This window comes from Pan troglodytes, chromosome 9 (genome assembly GCF_028858775.2).
Source record: "Pan troglodytes isolate AG18354 chromosome 9, NHGRI_mPanTro3-v2.0_pri, whole genome shotgun sequence".
Classification (NCBI taxonomy): Eukaryota; Metazoa; Chordata; class Mammalia; order Primates; family Hominidae; genus Pan; species Pan troglodytes.
The window spans coordinates 31,152,270-31,175,896 of NC_072407.2; the positions used below are offsets into that span (position 1 = coordinate 31,152,270).

The 23,627-nt window shown below is 40.3% G+C and overlaps 1 long non-coding RNA gene across 1 annotated transcript in view; it reads right to left on the reverse strand.

The window, feature by feature from the left end:
- Positions 1-23,627, reverse strand: part of LOC107967049 (uncharacterized) — a 181,740-nt gene that overhangs the window by 109,972 nt on the left and 48,141 nt on the right. The gene's annotated exons all lie outside the window — the stretch shown is intronic.

A 23,627-nucleotide genomic window follows, 5' to 3' on the forward strand; every position in this document is an offset into this window, starting at 1 on the left:
ATTAAAACAACAGTACCAAGGAAGAAATCTGCCCCCATAATCAAATCACCTCCCACCAGGCCTCACCTCCAACATTGGGGATTACAATTGAACATGAGATTTGAGTGGGGACACATATCCAAACCATATCACTAAGCAATGAAAGGGAGGATTCCAGAGGTAAAGCAGAAGGTCCAATCCCCCAACCAAAGTTAATTTTACATCTTCCTAACATACTCGACACTTACTTCTTCATCCTGTCTCCTAAGAGTTCCACTATCCATCCCATTGCTGAAGTCAGTAACCTATGAGCAATCCACACTTCTTCCAGTTCCCCACTCTAGATATCCACTCACCAAATCCCTTTGGTTCCATATATACAATGGTACTAGATTCTGTGTACCCTACTCCATTCCCACAGTCATTTTCCAAGTAGAGATCCTATTATCTCTTCCCTAGACTAGTGTAATACCCTCCTCCCTAGCCTCCCTCTAATCTTATGGGAATGCCTCCCATCCATTCTGCCCTTGACAGCCAGATCAACTTCCAAAATGCAAATCCTACTGATCCATAGCCAGTAAGTACCCATATTGCCACACAATTGTTTAAGTCTGTGTGGTTAAAATACATACCACCTGCTAAATATTAAATGTTATCCTGGGAGTTGATCTTGCCACTCTCTTCCTTAAAACCACTCTCTTATTTAAAATGTGTTGCCTTCAGGATATAATTCAATGCAAAGCAGGAGAGATAATTTCCTAAAATACTTTTTTTTTTTTTTTTTTTTTTGAGACGGAGTCTCGCTCTGTCGCCCAGGCTGGAGTGCAGTGGCGCGATCTCGGCTCACTGCAAGCTCCGCCTCCCGGGTTCACGCCATTCTCCTGCCTCAGCCTCCCGAGTAGCTGGGACTACAGGCGCCCGCTACCACGCCCGGCTAATTTTTTGTATTTTTAGTAGAGACGGGGTTTCACCGTGTTAGCCAGGATGGTCTCGATCTCCTGACCTCGTGATCCGCCCGCCTCGGCCTCCCAAAGTGCTGGGATTACAGGCGTGAGCCACCGCGCCCGGCCCTAAAATACCATTTTTGTTTGTTATCTCCTTTACCATCTAATGCTGCTTCCAAACTGGTAACCAAGACTTGCAATTCTTTGCCCTAGAGATTCTTATGGGAGAAAATTAGAAACTGGGGTCTTTTATAAATGTCTACATCTTTTGAAGACTAGACAGTACTTAGATTATGTTAGATCACCTGGAAGATGAGGAGACAGGACTGATGAGGTCATAGGAAACAATTGTAGGACATTGGGGGTGAAATAGAAAAATGTATGCACAGTAGGAATCTAAACGCTACACCTTGAACAGTGCAGTGGAAAGGTAGAGAAACCTCAGAATAAAAGGCGGAATGGTCCACCCAGAGAATCTAGATCCTAGACACTAGAGTTCCCACTTCAACAAAGAGTCTCATAGGTGACTACAAAGCCACAAACCTGCAGGAACCAAAAGGATATGAAGGCTGGAACAATGGGCTCTCCATGACAACCACTGTGGTCAGATGATTGATGCGCTAAAGGGTCTCTCTAAATGTGTGAACTTAGGAGCATGGGAAGCTCCAAGAATAATGAAAGTGTTGTCTGTCTCATGAGCTCCTAAGGCATCCTATCGTGGATCTTATTATGCTCAATGTAGCTACCATTTTTTGTTACCATTTTTGGCTACCATTGTCAGCCCAGGTGATAGTAAACTTTTTCTGTAAAGGGCCAGACAGTAAATATTTAACCCCAAATTGTGACCAATACAGTCTGGCACAGCCACTCAACTCTACCATTATACGACAAAACAGCCAAAGACAATATGTAAATGAATGGGCACATCAGAGTTCCAATAAAACTTTATTTGCAAAAACAAGCAGTGGGGCAGATTTGGCCCAAGGGCCGTAATTAGCCAACTTCTAGTCCAATGTATTAAATTATAAGCTCACTGAGGTCAAAGATCATACCTTTTACTAAACCAGCAAAAATTTACTGAGAATTTACCATCAAAATCCGTGAAAAGCAGCCATCAGGACTTAGTAGTGATTAAGACAAAATATGTTCTCTAATGTAGTTTAGATTCTACTACAAAAGGGGAGATAGCACATAAATAAAATTAATATCTGAAAGCAATCGATCTTATTCACCAATGAGTCTCTACTGTCCTGCACAATATTCACTACCCACCAAGTACTGAGTATAAATTTGCTCAATGAATTTGCTCATGTCTAGTACTGTAACATTTTTGGCCAACCCTCAGCTCTTCCCTGCCTAAGCAGTTAGAGGCTTAAGCTGCTGAAACTTCCAAGAGGAAGTGGAGTTACAAGCTAGTCCTAAAGCAGCTGGCTCAATCACTCATTATTTTTAATGAAACCACAAGCCAGTGCCTGCCTCCAGCTCCTACCAGGAGCTGAAGAACTTCTTCAGTGTGGGCTCTCCTACAAGGACAAATCTGCTGAAGTAACAGGGAATGAACAGCTCTTGTGGTAAGCTGAGTAATGTCCCTCAAGGATATCCACATCCTTATCCCCTGAATCTGTGAATGTGTTGTCTTACATGGCCGAAAGGACTTTGCAGCTACAATAAAGTTAAGGATTTTGACATGGGGACAGTATCCCGTATAATCCAAACAGGCCCAATATAATCACAAAGGTCCTTATAAGAGTGATACAGGAGAGTCAAAGAGAAGCAAAGGTAAGAGGGGATGGGGTCAGGGGGGAGATTTGAAGATGCTGTATGGCTGGCCTTGAAGGTGGAGAAAGAAGTCATGAGCCAAGGAATGTAAGTGGTCTCTAGAAGCTAAAAAAGGCAAGAAATATATTCTCCCCTAGAATCTCCAGAAGGAATGCACCCTGCTGATATCTTGATTTTAGCCCTTGTAAGACTCATTTCAGATATTTGACCTCCAGAACTACAGGATAATAAATCTGCGATAAGTGGTTACTGCGGCTAATAGGAAACTAACACAGTCCCTTACTCCAAAACTGTCACAATTGAAGAGGCCTGCAAGCCTGTTGAGTCTTACGGTAGATGTCTTGACCTACCTGCACAAGCTTTGTGTTTGCAGCTCTCTTCCCAGAGGCAGCCTTGCAGAGATCCCCAGGCACCACCTGGGAGGCTGAGTGAAGCTGGGGCAGCCAGGATTGTTGCCCACTCTGTTCCTTTTTCCCCCTTCATGGGCCTTCTCCAGCTGCCCCATCAAATCCAGGCAAGGCTCTACAAGACTACCCTCCCCCACTTTCCACCTATGCCTCAACCTTAATTCACCCCAGGCCAGCAGAGCTGCCTGTGTCTTTGTGAGAAATCACTGTTCTCAGGTACTTCTCCGTTGAGCAACTGGATATACCCAGACAGCCTAGGGAGTAAGTTCCCAGGGAGGTAAATGCCCACCTAGGACACATCAAACACACCTGTGTCAATTCCAAACTTTGAGTACAAAAAAAAAAAAAAAAGGATTACTCAAGAAGGTGCTGATAAAACTTTAAATGTGTAGGTCTCCCAATCAGCATGTGCTGCCAAGAACACTTTCCTGTGGCTCCACCTCTCTCTACTCCCATCACTGAAATTGCACCTTTTTCATCAATGTAGGCCTTATTTCACAGATCTATAGGAAGAAGATTGGACTAGATAATTATTCTAAGGAACCATCTACTGCACCATGACCTGTGACCTAAATAGGCCTAAAAAACCGTTTTTCTTAATGGGTTTAAGCTGCTTTCCATTTTTTACCTCAGAGCACTGAGGGTCCTCTGCCCTAGAGTTCTTTCCTTAGAGTCCTGCAAGGCCTCCAGAATTTATAGGCCTGGTTTAGCCAGTTAGGCCAAAATTGTTTTCATGTGATGGGCTAAAACATAGAATTCCTAATATTGCTGAGTACACATTCTCTTTAACTGATTTGATTTTTATAAACCTAAACCTGTACCCACTTTTGTATCATTTTAGCTACATTTATTCTTTGACTCTTTTATTCTTTTTGTGTTAACTTTTCTACTGTATTTTTTTTTTTTTTTTTTTTTTAGACATGGTCTTGCTCTGGCACTCAGGCTGGAGTGCAGTGGCATGAATTCTCAACCTCCTGGGCTCAAGTGATCCTCCCACCTCAGCCTTCCAAGTAGCTGGAACTACACGTGCATGCCTCCACACAGAGCTAATTTTTTAAATTTTTTGCAGAGATGGGGTTTTGCCTCATTGCCCAGGCTGGTCTCGAACTCCTGGGCTCAAGCAATCTTCCCACCTCAGCCTCCCAAAGTGCTGGGATTACAGGTGTGAGCCACCACGCCTGGCCTTTTACTCTATTTTCATTGTTCTTAGTTTATTTTGCCTCCTTATGATTATTTATACTGCTTTCTTACCTCCATTCTTCTTAGGGCTTTATCAAGATTCCATTTTACTTGTTTTATCCTGTTTTTATACTAATTTTAGTTGCTTTAGCATTTTTAAATTTTTCTAACTAATTAATTTTTATTGTATCTTTTCTGATTATTTAAATTACATAACTGGAAAGCATAAAGAGATAATCTGCAGGAATAGCCCATAACCCAAGCAAGAGAAGTAGAATGTTTTCTTCTTCAGAAAACTACCAATTTGTTCTCTTCGTAATTTCTAGACATTAGTAAGTATTATTAGTAGTCTGTGGATCGGGGACCTATAGCAAGTACAATTCGGAGTCTCTCTGAGCACCAGGGGCTTAAATCTCCCTGTGGTAAGCTAAGATGTTAGTAGGGGTTAGAATAAAGGGGAGTATGAGATAAAAGCTTAAGTACTTCCCCCATGTGTGGCCCAGGGAGCTCAAAGTCAGTAAAGAGCTCTTCTAAGCCTAATAAGGAAGGCTTCTTGGGAGAAGTGGATCTTATTAAGACCTACTTCTTAATATTTCTTAATATTGTTAAATATATTTGCTGACCAACAAATTGTGCTTTTATTACAAGGTAATAAAAACTTCACTATATTGACCTAGAAAACAGATCAATTTAAAAAGTAAAATAGTTGTTTAACTATTTTTATTTTATTTTATTTATTTACTTACTAATATTTAGAGATTGAGTCTCTCACTCCATCGCCCAAGCTCTTCTTGTTGAATTGATCCCTTTACCATTATGTAATGGCCTTCTTTGTCTCTTTTGATCTTTGTTGGTTTAAAGTCTGTTTTATCAGAGACTAGGATTGCAACCCCTACCTTTTTTTGTTTTCCATTTGCTGGTAGATCTTCCTCCATCCCTTTATTTTGAGCCTATCTGTGTCTCTGCACATGAGATGGGTCTCCTGAATACAGCATGCTGATGGATCTTGACTCTTTATCCAATTTGTCAGTCTGTGTCTTTTAACTGGAGCATTTAGCCCATTTACATTTAAGGTTAGTATTGTTATGTGTGAATTTGATCCTGTCATTATGATGTTAGCTGGTTATTTTGCTTGTTAGTTGATGCAGTTTCTTCCTAACATCGATGGTCTTTACAATTGTGCATGTTTTTGCAGTGGCTGGTACCGGTTGTTCCTTTCCATGTTTAGCGCTTCCTTCAGGAGCTCTTTTAGGGCAGGCCTGGTGGTGACAAAATCTCTCAGCATTTGCTTGTCTGTAAATGATTTTATTTCTCCTTCACTTTTGAAGCTTAGTTTGGCTGGATATGAAATTCTGGGTTGAAAATTCTTTTCTTTAAGAATGTTGAATATTGGGCCCCACTCTCTTCTGGCTTGTAGAGTTTCTGCCAAGAAATCAGCTGTTAGTCTGATGGGCTTCCCTTCGTGGGTAACCCGACCTTTCTCTCTGGCTACCCTTAACATTTTTTCCTTCATTTCAACTTTGGTGAATCTGACAATTATGTGTCTTGGAGTTGCTCTTCTTGAGGAGTATCTTTGTGGCATTCTCTGTATTCCCTGAATTTGAATGTTGGCCTGCCTTGCTAGATTGGGGAAGTTCTCCTGTATAATATCCTGCGGAGTGTTTTCCAACTTGGTTCCATTCTCCCCGTCACTTTCAGGTACACCAATCAGACGTAGATTTGGTCTCTTCACATAGTCCCATATTTCTTGGAGGCTTTGTTCATTTCTTTTTATTCTTTTTTCTCTAAACTTCTCTTCACACTTCATTTCATTCATTTCATCTTCCATCGCTGATACCCTTTCTTCCAGTTGATCGCATTGGTTACTGAGGCTTGTGTATTCGTCACATAGTTCTTGTGCCATGGTTTTCAGCTCCATCAGGTCCTTTAAGGACTTCTCTGCATTGGTTATTCTAGTTATCCATTCGTCTAATTTTTTTTCAAAGTTTTTAACTTCTTTGCCATTGGTTCGAACTTCCTCCTTTAGCTCGGAGTAGTTTGATCTTCTGAAGCCTTCCTCTCTCAACTCATCAAAGTCATTCTCAATCCAGCTTTGTTCCATTGCTGGTGGGGAGATGCGTTCCTTTGGAGGAGGAGAGGCCCTCTGATTTTTAGAGTTTCTGGTTTTTCTGCTCTGTTTTTTCCCCATCTTTGTGGTTTTATCTACCTTTGGTCTTTGATGATGGTGATGTACAGATGGGGTTTTGGTGTGGATGTCCTTTCTGTTTGTTAGTTTTCCTTCTAACAGTCAGGACCCTCAGCTGCAGGTCTGTTGGAGTTTACTGGAGGTCCACTCCAGACCCTGTTTGCCTGGGTATCAGCAGCGGTAGCTGCAGAACAGCGGATATTGGTGAACCGCAAATGCTGCTGCCTGATCATTCCTCTGGAAGTTTTGTCTCAGAGGAGTACCCGGCCGTATGAGGTGTCATTCCACCCCTACTGGGGGGTGCCTCCCAGTTAGGCTACTCGGGGGTCAGGGACCCACTTGAGAAGGCAGTCTGCCCATCTCTCAAGCTGCGTGCTGGGGGAACCACTACTCTCTTCAAAGCTCAGTTGGAAATGCAGAAATCACCCGTCTTCTGCATCGCTCATGCTGGGAGCTGTAGACTGGAGCTGTTCCTATTCGGCCATCTTGGCTCCCAAGCCATGATCACAAGTTCCAACAATAGGCTGTCTGCAAGCTGGAGGAGCAAGAAGAGCCAGTCCGAATCTTAAAACTGAAGAACTTGGAGTCTGATGTTCAAGTATTCCTGGAAGCATCCAGCACGAGAGAAAGATGTAGGTTGGGAAGCTAGGCCCATCTCTATTCTTGCTTTCTTATACACAAAATAAAAGAAAGTAAACTCTGTGAATTGTTGATTGACTTGTATATCTCAAGTGTGAAGATTTGATGAAAATGTTAAATATTTGTGAGTGTATAGCTTATGAGATGCAGCTATAATACGTTTAAATCAATGGAGTTTTATTGGCAGAGTAAACGTACACTTGCTTCTAGTAATACTCACAATAAAAAATAAGGCCTGTCCCAAGTGCCTTAGCTATGGCGTAATCTGTATCAGTCAGAAAAACTTAACTCCACCCCCAGAAAAAGAGGTTAGCTACCTTCAGATTTGTCTCTGTTTATTTACTATGTAGACTCTAAATCCCATACTGGGGAGATTACCTGTGTTGTCAAGGTTTCCTTTCAAGAAACAACAAACTCTTCACAGGTCAGGTAGCACTTAAAGCTCATGAAATGGAGAATAAAGACAAAGTTGGCATTCTGGCATTCAGAAGGGAAAAGTCTTTAAAGAGTTAAAAACATTCCTATAGTTAGGTGTATAAGTGTACGGAACCATGGGGCATTGCATGACCCAATTTTGGGGCAATTCGTGAGTAAGAAAGTGGAGAATTGACAAAGCGGTTAGAAAGGAGGCGTGTTCCACAACAAGACAAGATTACAGAGCCTTTTGGATAAATTAGGATTTCAGCTGGTGCCCCCAATTCACGTTTTTTTGTTTGGTTGGGTTTTTTGTTGTTGCTGTTTTTTGTTTTGTTTTGTTTTGTTTTAGTAGAGATAGGGTTTCACCATGTTAGCCAGGATGGTTTCGATCTCCTGACCTCATGATCTGCCCACCTATGACTTCCCAAAGTGCTGGGATTACAGGCCTGAGCCATTGCTCCCGGCCTTCCAATTCACGTTTGGAAGAGGAAACTTGCAGATTGGAGTGACTCATTCTTCAAGTGTGTTCTTTAGGCAGGGCCTCCATCTAGTGGTTTGCCCTGGAAATTAACCCACAGCCTTTATTAAATACACACTACTTCTTTTCACAAACTTTATGAAAATAGAAAATTAGAGCTCCCTCATGTAGCATGGCAGAGGAAAATTTCCCTCCTGAACTCATGAATTCTGTCCTTTCATTGCTTGCTAAGAAGTGTAGCATTCTTAACCTCTAGATTTTGTCATGCCCTCTCCACTCATGGAGATTTCATACCCAGTTTATCTCTTTGCACATAGAAGAAAACTGTGATTTCTAACAACCAAAGAAACAAAACTGTGTGTGTCTGTGTCTCTGTGTGTGTGTAGAGTGTGCTAAGAAAGAGCTCAGCTGTAGAATAGACAATAGCAATTGGTAAAGGTGTGGACATATCATAAGTATTAGTAAGAACAACAGGAGAATGGATGAATGTTAACTGGACAGTGAGATAAAAGCAGATGAACAAACTTGCAAGGGAGAAACAGCATGTCTCACCAGGAAGCAGAATGGGGCCAAAACAAGCTGAATCTCAGCTGGGACATACATAGTTCATGGCCCTGAATCAGTGACGTCAGATTTTCAGAGCTCTCCTGCTCCTATCTGTAACTTTGAACAAGTCCTTCTCCATGTGAGCTTCTGACATTTTATCACTGGATTTTTTTTTTTTTTTTTTTGAAATGAAGTTTCACTCTTACTTCCCAGGCTGGAGTGCAATGGCGTGATCTCGCCTCACTGCAACCTTCGCCTCCTCAGTTCAAGTGATTCTCCTGCCTCAGCCTCCTGAATAGCTGGGATTACAGGCACATGCCACCACACCCGGCTAATTTTCTGTACTTTTAGTAGAGACGGGATTTCACCATGTTGGCCAGGCTGGTCTCAAACTCCTGACCTCAGGTGACCACCCCCCTCGGCCTCCCAAAGTGCTGGGATTACAGGCGTGAGCCAGCGCACCTGACCTTATCACTGGATCTTAAAGCTGCTTTAGCCACATACCCCTTGGCAGGTCTGATAAGCAATATGGACCCTCTTCTCTCACTTACATTTAATTTTTTACACAATTTTTATGATTTAAGGACATCCCTGATTCCCAGTTTTACTATTTTGTAGAAAATAGGCCTGTGACAATTCTTAGCACTGGTGCAGTTTTTTCTTTTGTTTAATATTTCCTTATTTTCACTCTTAAACATTTTTCAGTCCCTTCTGTGTGTGCTCTCACATATTTTTCAGTGCCACTGACTCTGTTTTCCCCATCGTTGTTCATTTTTCCTTCTGTTTTCCGTTACTCATTTGTGTCATCTCTCTCCGTTTATGTGTTTTCTTTATTAGACATGTCGTCTTTCAGCCACACTAAGAGCAAACAGCCCACTTAAAGAAAATCTTTATGTCCCTCAAGAGAGAATCAGAAAACATGACATGGGAAAGTAGATGAGTGATAGTGGGTAAGAAAGAAATTCTAAGAAGTCATGACAGTGAGAAATAAAGGAAGAAATGTACAGAAAGACACCAGATAAAGACCCTTCCAATTTAGGGCAGCACCTTTCCGCTTTTATGAATGTATGCCATATTTTCAAATGCTAGAAATCTTGGGAGCATATGTGAATGTGTGGAGGATTTTTTCCCCCAAAGATGCTCAGAACAATGACTCTCATCCCAGAGACTCTTGTTAAAATGCAACTTTGGCATTCTGCCCATCGAGAGATGGGTCTGTATCCCCTCCCCTTGAATCTGAGCAGTCTGTAACTCACTTGTAACAAATAGATTGCAGTGAAAGTAAATTCTAAAGTGAGGTCAGAAAGGGTGAAGGTCCCATGGAACACCTGCACTGGGGTCTTTTGTTCCCATGTGAGCACTCCAACTGCTCTGAGGCTGCCATGCTGTGAGGAAGCAAGCTAGTTTACATGAGGAGACGACATGGAGAAGCCCTGAGACTATCTGAAGAAGAGATATAAGTGAGAGATCTAGCTGTCCCCAGCTGCTCCATATCTCTACTGTTACAGCTGTAGCCACCAGCTCACTGAAACTTCATTGAAGACTCCAGAACCATCCAGCAGAGCCTTTCCCCAAATCACTAACCCACAGAAACCAAGAGAGATGATAAAACAATTGTTGTATTAAGCCAGTAAGTTCTGGAGTAATTTTTTACACAGCAATAGATAATTGGAATGAAAAGAAAGCATCAAAACAATTCTAAAGAAGTCAGGGATCATTAGAATGTAATCACCACTGCAGAATCATTGTGACTCACACTGCCTATAAAAACATCCTTGATTTCTTCCACAGACTGATTTCTTCCACAGACTCTCCTCAGCAACGTTCCCTTCTGGGTATACTCAAGTTCCAGTAAACACTCTCATTCCGTGACTCTGGCTTGATATAACTATTCTATACCCTGCCCTGCAGTGCCTCCCTGACCAGCTCATCTCAATGTGTCATTTCACAGACACCAACATAATAGCAAAAGTATTTGGATCAAAATCTAGTGGCTCACCTAGTACCCAGATCTTGATGTCTAATACTATTTTTCAATAAAAGGAACCAGGGATCCTTGGAGAAATGGCTGATTCCAGAGCTGGGGCACAGAAAATACAAAGTGAGCCTGAAGCATCTTTCAATGCTAGAAAGTAAGGAGGTATTCAAAAAGCAAAAGGATGATAAAAGTATATACGAGTCAACCTGGAAAAGCACCTGATGGCCAAAGCTAAAATAATTTGAAGAACAAAATAATGTAGTATTAGATTATTATCCAAAGTATAAATAAATATTTATCCATCTCCCTTTTATAGATAATATTTGGAAAACAATTATAGCTGATAACAATAATTACTTACATATATTACTATGTGGTAGGTCCTTTTCTAAACACTTTGGATATATTAATTATTTTAAGGTAAATACTATTGTTATAATCATTTTACAGATGAGAAACACAAGGCTTGTCATGTCAAGGCACAAATAGAAAAGAATAACATTTGTACAGCACTTTGTAGGTCCTGGCAGGCATAAGAAACCATCTGTGGGGGCACTGGCCACCTCAGGCCCTATCTAGCCATCCAACAGTTGACTATACTAGTGAATTGTTTCAAGGCACACCAAGAAGCTCTGGTATAATTTTCTCAATGTACACAGCCTATAATTTAAACCTAGGTCTACCTGACACCACAATGTGACCTCTTGAGCTCTCTGCCCTATAACCAAAATACTAAATTCCAACACTGTGCTAATAATTATATTAAGATTATATGATCATACTGATTCAATGTAGAGTCTAAGAAGCTATACAAACTCTTTCAAGGCCCTGAAGAAAATGTAGCTATTAACCTATTGAATAAAAAGTAAAGTATCTGCCCAAGCAAGACACCCAGGACTAACCTGCTCAATGGAGAGACACAGAAAAACCTCTCAAGCAGAACACAGCTAACCTGAACTCTCTGCTCCCAGAACTTTAGCTGAGTCTCACTTCTAGGGGAAAAAAACCACACACACACGGGAACAAGCTGATTTATTTTCCTTGACCTAGAACAAAAATCACAACATCTAGGGGTTTTTTGAGGTCAGAACAAACTCAATGTTCAGCCTCCACCCTCTTCCACCACAGGAACATTATTAGAAAAAAGGATAATGGCATTGTAAAAACAGAGCAGAGAGCAGACAGGGGAGGGGACAAGGGAGGGAGTGGAATATTCTTTGCAAACACCTGCTACGTGCTAAGAACTACGCCAGACGCCATCTAGCATCACTTCATTGCTTTTCATAGCAACGGTTTGAGAAAAGTGTCATGAACTCCATTTTACATGTGAACCCAAGGTTTAGAGAGGTAAAATAATTTGCCTAAGATCAGCTAATCAATGATGAAGATAGTATTTGAGTCCAACTTGACTGGCTCCAAAGCCCATGTCTTGGGTAGTTAAAGGGATAGGCAGACCCCTAAGCTCAAAGAAAGGCTAGGCCCTACAGATGGAGATCCAGAAAGGTCCTCATGATGCTGACAGAATGCAGGTCCCAAACTCCATGTTTGTTAAGTAGGGATAAATCTAAAAATAGAAATGAATGGCATATCCCTCTTAGTACAGGTAGGTATGACAGTGGGAAATGACTCAATAGGGGTATACTAGGGTGTCACAGAAGGCTGGATTACAGAGGCAGGCTTCCTGTCTCACAGAAGCAGAGAATGCCAGCCATAAGCTAACATTTATTGAGTGATGCTATAATCTAAGTGAGTCCCCCAAAATTCATGTGTTGGAAACTGAATCTTCAATGCAATAGTGTTGAGAGGTGAGGCTTTTTGGAAGATGTTTAGGTCATGAGAGCTTCTCTCTCATTAATGGATTAATGCCACTATAAAAACATTACAGAAGTGGATCCTCTCTCTTCTGTTCTTCTGCCATGTGAGGACACAAGGTTCCTGTTCTCCAGAGGATGCAGCAACAAGGCACCATCTTAGAACCTGAGAATGAACCTACTGGTGCCTTGATCTTGGACTTCCCAACCTCCAGAACTATAAGAGATAAATTTCTGTTCTTTACAAATTATCCAGTGTCAGGTATTCTGTGATGGTAGCCCAAAATGGACTAAGACAGATACTTACAATATGCAAGATACTTTTCTTAATAAGTATTTTCTTATTTAATTCTTGCAGCAGCCCTATGAGGAAGACACAACTATTATCTCCAGTCTACAATGTGAAACTGAGAACTAAATTGCTTACCTAACTAATCTAATGTCCCTTAGAAAGTCAGGATAGAGCCAGGAACTCTGATTCCAGAACCTAAGTTCTTAACCATGAAGAGGAAAGAAACTAAATTCAAATACTAAGGTTCATACTGTGTTATTCAGTCTAATTAGAGTATTAAGTTGTATTGCCATTACAATAATGAATTTCACTTTAGTAATGAATTTTATTAGCATTAATTTTTATTACCATAGTTTTGAATTTTAGTATAACACTTGGCTTAATATTAATAATATATTGCATGTATTATTTTAGTACTGGGTTTTATGGTGATGGTTATTATTGTCACAGTTCAGGATTTTATTATTGCTATGTTTAGTGTTTTAATAATTACTTTTGGTCAGGCATAGTGGTTCACGCCTGTAATCCCAGCACTTTGGGAGGCTGAGGCGGGTGGATCACGAGGTCAAGAGATCGAGACCATCCTGCCCAACATGGTGAAACCCCATCTCTACTAAAAATACAAAAATTAGCAGAGCATGGTGGTGTGTGCCTATAGTCCCAGCTACTCAGGTGGCTGAGGCAGGAGAATCGCTTGAGCCCGGGAGGCAGAGGTTGCAGTGAGCCGAGATTGCGCCACTGTACTCCGGCCTGGTGACAGAGCAAGACCCTGTCTCAAAATAAATAAATAAATAAAATAATAATTACTTTTAAGGCCTACATAGAAGAGGGGGTGGTGGGGAATGACAATCACGGTATGAAACCAATCTCATGTTTGCATGTGTCAAATGAAGAATGGGTAAATTCTTCATTGTGGCCAATGCTGCAAATTAGATTACCCAACAAATATTAAAAAGCCCTTCTAATGTGTGTTCCTATACAATCGCTCCCGGAAAAGGAGGGAAATTACTTTTCCCACAGGCCTTTGCTGCTAGGATACTCATGTGACTTATAGTCTGTGAGATCTTCTGGGCTTCTTCTGCGTAGCTATGATTAAGATCCCAGCATCACAGGTAATAACAGGTGGACATCATTGGTGGTGGCATTTCATAATGCAGTTGAGGGTTTCTCCTTCCTGTGTTGTTCTACATTGTGGTATTAAAACAGGTTCCCTGGCCCTCATTTAAACTGAATAAACTGCTGGCACAGTGGCTCACTTCTGTAATCCCAGCACTTTGGGAGGCCAAGGAGGGCGGATCACTTGAGGCCAAGAATTTGAGACTAGTCTGGCCAACATCGTGAAACCTGTCTCTACTAAAAATACAAAAATTAGCCAGGTGATGTGGCACACACCTGTAATCCCAGGTACTCGGGAGGCTGAGGCACAAGAATTGCTTAAACCCGGGAGACAGAGGCTGCAGTGAGCCAAGATTGCATCACTGCACTCCAGCCTGTGTGACGGGGTGAGACTCCATCTCAAATAAATAATAATAATAAAATTAAAAATAAATAAATAAAATAAACTAAGTAATGTACTGTCATAAACCACTGTTCTAGAGTGGATTCTGTTATTCACCACTAAGAATCTTGGCTAATATGCCCTTCTATTGACTGACAGACTTTTTAAGTGGTAAAGAATATATAGAGGCTAGCAAGTCCGAACTATCTCCTAATGTGGGAGACCTTCTTATTAATCTTGATATTCAGCCTCACTTTTATCTCTCCTAAGGAAAGAGGATTCACTTTTGTTACTTGAAGCCCCTTGTAGCTCAAGATGCTTTCATATGGCATTTTCTAAAGTATCTTCCATGGAAACATGTTTGTATACACACACTTAAGATTCTGTGGTGGCTGGGCACAGTGGCTCACTCCTGTAATCCCAGCACTTTGGGAGGCCAAGGTGGGAGGATCACTTGAGCCCAGGAGTTCGAGACCAGCCTGGGCAGCATAGGGAGACCTCAGCTCTACAAAAAATAAAAATCAGCCAGGCATGGTGGTGCGCACCTGTGATCCCAACTACTTAGGAGGCTGAGGTGGGAGGATCACGAGGCTGGGAGGTCAAGGCTGCAGAGAGCTGAGATGGCACCACTGCACTCCCTCCTGGGAAACAGAATAAGATGTGTCTCAAAAATAAAAAAAAATGTAAAAAAGATTCCATGGTAATAAATTTGGGGAATAAATGCTAGGTAAATAAAGTTCTTTAGATTTTTTTTTTTCACTGCAGGATTTCTCAAGTCTTTCATCTGCTAATGTTTATAGGTAATCTTCAAGAAGTGAACTGTCCAATTCTTTCTCAAACATTAAACAAAGATTTTTCTTTTGTGGTGGATCTCCCAATATTACTATTACACTAGATACCCTCTATGGTGCTTGCCTTAAATTAACAGATTACCTAAGGATGGAATTTCAGGTTTGAGATAGATAAGTGAAAATGTTGTTTGGTAAGCAAATACCTGATGACCCTTTCAATAACATCGCAGAAAAAGCTACCAACTTCTCAATTATGGGATCAGTCCTGTTTTCTAACAGGACTTCCCTGTTTCTCTCCAACCCAGGAGAAACTCTGCGGGATTATCTGAGCTGCTGCCTCTTCTACAGATGTTCCAGGAACTTACTGCTGCATTACAATCACCCTGAAACTTGGTGGCTTAAGACAACCATGGCACAATTCCTCATGATTCTGGGTCAGGAATTCAGGGAAAGCTCAGCTGAGAAGCTCTTCTGCCCCATGTGGCATTGATTGGAGTCACTCACTGACTATATCCAGACAGCCAAATCAGGCTGGCTGATCCAGAAAGGTTATACTCACATGTGTGGCACCTCACTGCTCCTCCATGTGGCCTTTCTCTCTTCTCTCTTTAAGGCTAATTTTGGCTTTCTTTCAACACAGAGACGTCAGGGTGATCAGACACTTCCTTTTTTTTTAACTTTTTGTTGTGAACTAATTTTAGACCAACATAAGAATTATAAAAAGAGTAGAATTCCTGTATACTCATCACCCAGGTTTCCCTGATGTTAACACCTTAGACTCCTTAAAACATCATGACAGCTAAGAAATTAACATGGTACATTTACTACTAACTAAACTATAGGTTGTACTAAATTGCACCAGTTGATCTACTAATGATCTTTTTCTATCCCAAGATCCTATTCAGCATCCCACATTTGTACTTAGTTGTTATTTCTCCTTATTCTCCTCCAATTTATTGCAGTTCATCAACTTTGTCTTTCATGGTCTCGACACACAGACAAGTACTAGTCAATTACTTCATAGAATATCTCTAAGTTTGGTTATGTCCGATGTTTTTTCATAATTGGATGAAGTTCTGGTCAGACTATTCACATGATGGCTGGCTTCTAAGAGGGAAGAGAGGAAGCTGTCTTTCCTCTTAAAGCCTGTAGCCATCAAACACTTCAGCTGCCTTCTGTTGGTCAAAGCAAGGTATAGGGCCAGCCCAGATTCAAGGGGAGAAGCCATAGATTCCACTTTTGGATGCAGAAAGGAATTAATAGATGGTGACCATCTTTGAAGACTATCTAACCATCACAATTGGATTTACAAAAATACTTGTAAAAACATACCTAGTAAGACAACTCTGAACTCTAAGAATCTGCCATTATCACACTGATTATTTTTAACTGTCTGAAACTTCTTAAAGTAGAGTTCATAGTTCTTGCTTTGCCTACTTCACAGAGTGTGGCAGCCATGAAGGATTGGATTCCTGCTAAGATCTCCCTTAAAGAAGAAAAACGGGCCTGATGCAGTGGCTCATGCCTGTAATCCCAGCACGTTGGGAGGTGGTGAATCACTTGATCCCAGGACTTAGAGACCAGCCTGAGCAACATGGTGAAACCTCATCTCTATCAAAAATACAAAAATTAGCTGGGTGTGGTGGTGTGCACCTGTAGTCCCAGCTACTCGGGAACCTGAGGCAGGAAGATCACCTGAGCCTGGGAGGTCAAAGCTGCAGTGAGCTGTGATCACGCCACTGCACTCCACCCTGGGTGACAGAGTAAGACCCTGTCTCAAAAAAAAAAAAAAAAAAAAAAAGAGAGAGGAAAAAAAAAAAAAAACTTGCCAGAGGAGGATAGTTAGCCAAGAGCTTCCAGCTGCCGCATTTTGGGGATCTGCTACAGCATTCATGCTAGGACCACACTGTCCCCAGTTTGCTTCTCCCCAGTGACTAAGTATGGCAGTAGAACAAGAACCAAACTGTTTCTGCTTGTCACAGAGTTCCTCTAGCAAGCCTTCTTCATTCAGAAGCTCCCCATCAACCTAGTAGAGACTTAGAGCTACACTGCAATCTAAGGCTTTTTCTACCCAGTTCTCCCTCTTCTTGTCCTTCCATGCGTGTGAAACCTGCATTGAACTTGAAAGCCATCCTTTTCAAGTTCCTGTTCCCTCTTCCCTTTATCTTTTTCAATTCATTTTTTGTTCTATTTTAAAGTGACATATAATAATTATATATTTATGGGGTATAATGTGATGTTTTGATACATGTATACACTGTGGAATGATCCAATCAGACTAATTAGCAAATCCATCACCTCAAATATTTATCATTTTTAGTGGTGAGAACATTTAAAATCCTCTCTAATAGCTCTTTTGAAATATACAATAAATTGCTATTAACTATAGTCACTATACTGTGCAATAGAATACCAGAACTTATTCCTCCTAACTTAAACTTTGTACCCATGACAAACTTTACTCTAGTAATGAAGTTTATTAGAATTAATTTGTATTACCACAGTTTTTAATTTTAGTATTACTATAATACTTTTCCCATCCAACCCCACCACTACCTCTGCTCCCACCCCAGCTTCTGGTAACCACCATTCTACTCTCTAGTGCTATGAGTTTAAATGAATGAGACCATATGGCATCTGTCTCTCTGTGCCTGGTTTATTTCACTTAACATATCATCCTCTCTAGGTTCATCTTTGCTGTTACAAATGACAGAATTTCCTGTTTTTTGCACGACTGAATAGTATTTCATTGTGTAAATATGCCATATTTTAAAAAAGTCTATCCCTCCCTTGATAGACACTTAGGCTGATTCCATATCTTGGCTATTGTGACTAATGCTGCAATGAACATGGGAGTATAGGCATCTTTTTGACATACTGATTTCAATTCCTTTGGGTATATACCCAGAAGTGGGATTGTTGGGTCATCTGGTAGTTCTATTTTTAGTTTTCTGATGAACTTCCACACTGTTTTCCAAAATGGCTATACCAATTTACAATACCAACAGTGTCCAAGGATTCCCTTTCCTTCAGACTCTTGCCAACACTAAATTTTTATTTTAGATTCAAGGGATACATGTGTAGGTTTATTACATGGGTATACTGCATGGTGCTGAGGTTTGTGGTACAAATGGTCCTGTGACCCAGCTAGTCAGCATAGCACCCAGTAGGTAGTTTTTCAGCCCTTCCTCCCCTTCCTTACTTCCGCCTTCTAGTAGTTCCTAGTGTTGCTTCTTTCTGTCCATGTGTATCCAATATTTAGCTCCTGCTTATAAATGAGAACATGCAGTATTTGGTTTTCTGTTCCTATATTAATTCACTTAGAATAATGGCCTCCAGCTGCATCTATCTTGCTACAAAGGATGTAATTTTGTTCTTTTTCATGGCTGTATAGTATTTTATGGTGTATATGTACCATATTTTCTTTAATCCTCCATCCATAGTCACCTAGGTTAATTCTATGTCTTGGCTATAGTGAATAGTGCTGTGATGAACATATGAGTGTATGTGGGGTTTTATGGTAGGATAATTTATTATCCTTTGGGTATATATGCAGTAATGGAATTGCTGGGTTGAATGGTAGTTCTATTTTAAGTTCTTTAAGAAATCTCAAACTGCTTTTCACAGTGGCTGAACTAACTTACATTCCCACCAACAGCATATAAGCATTCTCTTTTCTCCACAGCCTCACCAGTATCTGTTATTTTTGACTTTTTAATGACAGCAATTCCTACTGGAGTGAGGTAGGAATTCATTGTGATTTTGATTTGTGTTTCTCCAATAACTGGTCATGTAGAACTTTTTTCATATGTTTCCTTGCCACTTGTATGTCTTCTTTTGAGAAGTGTCTGTTCATGTCCTTTGCCCCCTTTTTAATAGGGTTATTTGTTTTTTACTTCTTGAATTTTTCAGTTCCTTACAGATTCTGGATATTAGACCCTTGTCAGATGCATAGTTTGTAAAATATTTTCTCCCATTCTGTAGGATGTCTATTCTGTTGCTAGTTTCTTTTGCTGTGCAGAAGCTCTTTCATTTAGTTAGGTCCCATTTGTTAATTTTTGGTTGTGTTGCAATTTCTTTTGAGGACTTAGTGATAAATTCTTTCCTAAGGCTGATGTCCAGAATAGTCTTTGCCAGGTTTTCTTCTAGGATTTTCATAGTATGAGGTCTTCTGTTTAAATCTTTGATCCATCTTAGGTTAATTTTTATATGGTGAAATAAGCAAAGGGAAAAGGACTCCCTATTCAATAAATGGTGCTGGGATAACTGGTTAGCCATATGCAGAAGAATGAAATTGGACCCCCTACCTTTCATCATCTTTTTGAGAATAACCAATCTAAGAAGTTTGAGGTAATATCTCATTGTGGTTTTCATTTGCATTTCTCTGATGATTAGAGAGGTTGAGCATTTTATATATATTCATATATAATAATGCTTATTTATATATCTTCTCCTTTATCTTTCACAGGCATTTCCCACAATAACTCTCTTGCACTTTTCATTTTATCTTAGCATCTGCTTCCAGGAGGACCTGACATGACACACGAGGATGCTGTGAGGATCCGATGAAATCATGAATACATTTTTTGAAAGCCATAGAATGAGAAACAAGTATTAGGTATTAATTACTTTTAAAATACAGGGGCAAATTGTTTTGACAACCCAATAACAGTCTTCTGAAATGTGCTGCACTGCCACCAAGTACTTGAGTTAATATTAATATTCTTTTATTATTATTATTATTATTATACTTTAAGTTTTAGGATACATGTGCACAACGTGCAGGTTTGTTACATATGTATACATGTGCCATGTTGGTGTGCTGCACCCACCAACTCGTCATTTAGCATTAGGTATATCTCCTAATGCTATCCCTCCCCCCTCCCCCCACCCCACAACAGGCCCCAGTGTGTGAAGTTCCCCTTCCTGTGTCCATGTGTTCTCATTGTTCAATTCCCACCTATGAGTGAGAACATGCAGTGTTTGGTTTTTTGTCCTTGCGATAGTTTGCTGAGAATGATGGTTTCCAGCTTCATCCATGTCCCTACAAAGGACATGAACTCGTCATTTTTTATGGCTGCATAGTATTCCATGGTGTATATGTGCCACATTTTCTTAATCCAGTCTATCGTTGTTGGACATTTGGGTTGGTTCCAAGTCTTTAACAGACACTTCTCAAAAGAAGACATTTATGCAGCCAAAAAACACTTGAAAAATGCTCATCATCACTGGCCATCAGAGAAATGCAAATCAAAATATTAATATTCTTAAATAGAGCCCTCAGTTTAAAAATAGATATATTTAGTAGCCCCCAAAGTAAGAAGGCATGTAAATTTGAACTGAAAGAGATTTTCATTAGAAAGAGAATTTAGTTTTTAAAGAGATAAGTTTCAGTTATCTGGGATATTCATTCAATGTGAAAGCCTAGCAGTTTTTCTGAGTTTAATCTTCTGCCTGAGACAGCACATGTTCCAGGAATTGGGTGGGGAGCTGGCTACCCTAGAGAAGCAATCTTTATGGCTAAAGCCCCCACTAAGAGCTCCTAAAATGATCAACATTCTGCCTCCTTTTTATAATAATTACCCACAAAGCAGGAATCCTCTAAAACCTGCCTCTTCTCTGAATCCGCTAAATTTTATCTTGCTCCTATTCTATCTATTCTCCACTCAGCAGCAAGGGTTATCATTCCTCTGATTAGTATCCTTGTTAGCTTAACAAACACTTTGTGGGTAAGTCAAAATGCCTTAAGATGTTTGAGCTGATGATAAGCTACAGACTACTCACCTCACCCCGCCCACTGCAACAACACACACTCGTGAGTGTGCATGCACACACACACACACACACACACACCCTCTCTGCATCAGCCATATTCCATTATCCTTGAAGATGCACAGTGTTGACACATCCTAATACTGCTGAGATTGAGATTACCTGGAAATCAGTGTAGAACAAACAAGAGATTTAACTAATTGTTGTGGCTTTGCATGCACAAGCATAAAAAGCACCAGCTTCAAAACTGTCAGAATGAATGTTTGCTTGGAAGAAAATCTCAGAAACAACACTGGACAATCCTTTTTACCGCTAGGAACCCAACGGGGAGGTGGTAGTGGGCAGCAAAGCAGAGGTGTTTAGCAACACTGCACAAGTGGGAATCAAAGTAGGTTCATGCCACATACTCACAAACCCAGCTTAAAAGCCCAGTCCTGATGGTTTTCAGACCTTCCATAAATTCTGTTAAGAAATGCTGCCTCTGCAATGCTCTTGCCCATATTGTGTGGAAAAGCATTATGTCAATGCCTCTGAATCAAGTCTTTCAGAAGAATCTGATTCTAAAAGTAAAGTTTCAGGAATACTGAGAGAAAATTATTTCATATATATTTTTATTTTGCCATATTTTATATTTATTTTGTTATATTTGATAGAGTGACATATAATAAAATACACATCCAATTGAGGATTAAAAATGCTCTTTCAGAAAGTATTAAAACCCTAAGTGATAAGAAAATCTTGTGCCATAGTTTAACTGGCAATGTTTTTTCTTTCTTATGGGTATATGAAATGATGGTGTATCTTAAAATCCATGATATCTTGAACTAGATTAAATACAGTGGAGCCACCTCATTCTCTTGCTTTCTCTGACCTCTGATTTTCATGTATTCTGTTCTCCCTCCTAGAACACTTTTTTCTCTCTCTGCTTGGGTAACTATTACCATCCTCTGGATTTTGGCTGAATCAACATTTCTCAGAAGTCTTCCTTAACCTCTTCACCTCCACTCCCAAACTATGTGAGTTACCCCTGCTTTCCACAGCACCCCATGCTTGAACTATCATAACAATTATCATCCTTTAACATAACTACTTGTTAATTTTCTGTCTTCCCCCACAGGCTGTAAAGTCCTTGAAAACAGAGAACTCGTCAGTCTTGCTTACATGATGCCTGGCAGAGGTGGCATGCGGTAAATATTCACCCATCAATGAATAAATTAAATGAATTACTGTCTCCATTGCACAGCATCTAAATAAACTCATTTCAGTTTTGAATGGCAAAGAAATAAGAATTTTATCTCACAGATGAGGAAGCTGAGGCACAACAAATCTAGTTTATGACAGAGCCAAAACTAACATTTCTCAAGGTTCAATGTAAGATTAGCAATAAATAACTTGACATTTATTGGGCATTTGCTAGGCACTTGGCACATTCTAACTTCGGTTATATGGATAATCTCGATTCTCACAACTCTTTTAGGTTGATATCAGAATCCCCATTTTATGAAAAGGAAAACTGAGGTACAGAGCAGTAAACAAAACTTCCTAAGAGAATAATAGAGCTGGTAAGGAGTGCAGCTGAGATGCAATACAGGCAGACTCTAGAATGTGCACCCTTAACCACATCCTTACAGGTGCTGGCAAATTGAATCAGAATATTTAACAATAGTAAATACTGTTATTTACCAGCAGATCACTTCTTAAGAATGTGTTTTTTAGAAAACCAAATACCGCATGTTCTCACTTATAAGTGGGAGCTAAGCATTGAGCACATATGGACCCAAGTATGGGAACAATACACACTGGACTATTGGAGGGAGGACAGAGGAGGGAGGATGGGGTGGCTTAAAAAACTACCTATCGGGTACTATGCTTACTAGCAAGGTGACAGGATCCGTACTCCAAACCTTAGCATCACATAACATTCCCATGTAGCAAATCTGCACACGTACCCCACTGGTCTAAAATAGAAGTTGAAATTTAAAAAAAAAATGGTTTAAGAAAACCTGAAAAAAAAAAAAAAAGAATGTGTTTTCAAGTTGATCCAAGTCAAATACCTTTATTTTAATGGATACAGATTCCAAAAAAAACAGAATTAAACCTCATACAGTTGAAAGGGCACTGTAATATGAGTTAGGAGCCTGGGGTTCTCTAGAGTCCATTTTTCAAGTAGCTATATAATCCTAGGTGAATCACTTCACGTCTCTGGGGCTCAGTTTCTTCACTAGTTAAAAAAGAGGTGGAGTAATGCATACAAACTCCTAAAATCCTCTGATAGTGCCTATTGCATTATCTCAAAGCAATTAACAGGTACACTAAGTGGGAGAAATCACCTATGCCAAATATTGAATTTGAGGATGTAACTTAAACTCCAGTGTTTGTTCTACAAAATTCAAATAATGTTTGGCAAGGTAAAGGGCTCTTGATCCTCCATCTGAAAACACAGGATTGCAAATTTCAGCCATCACCTTGTTCTCCTTTCCTTCTATTGACAGTGTTTGCTTTAGTGGCAGAAGGAAGCCCAGACTTGTGTTGACAGAGTTTGACTGTTAGGGAAAAGTACATACCTGAAAGTACATACCTGGAGGGAGAACAGTGTTTAACAAGAAACAAGGCATCAGTCTTGGCCTGACTCATTCCAAGCTGGGCTTCCCTTCGCCATTGCTTTGTTCCAACACTAGATCAGAGGCTCATGTAGAGACTTGCTGAAGTCGAACACTATCAAAAAACTCCAGCCCAGCCATGCTGAGGAGAAAAACAAAATTCTCGCCAGATGAGTGTTGGAGCCAAGGCTACTGGGAAGAGCTGGAGATCACACCAGGGCTCCAGAGAGCGCAACCGGCCCCCAGCCCTGGCCCTCAAATCGTTCCTCATTCTTCAGGGTCACAGGCTGCTGAAACTTTTCTTATTTATCCAAACCTTTTGGGAATTGCCT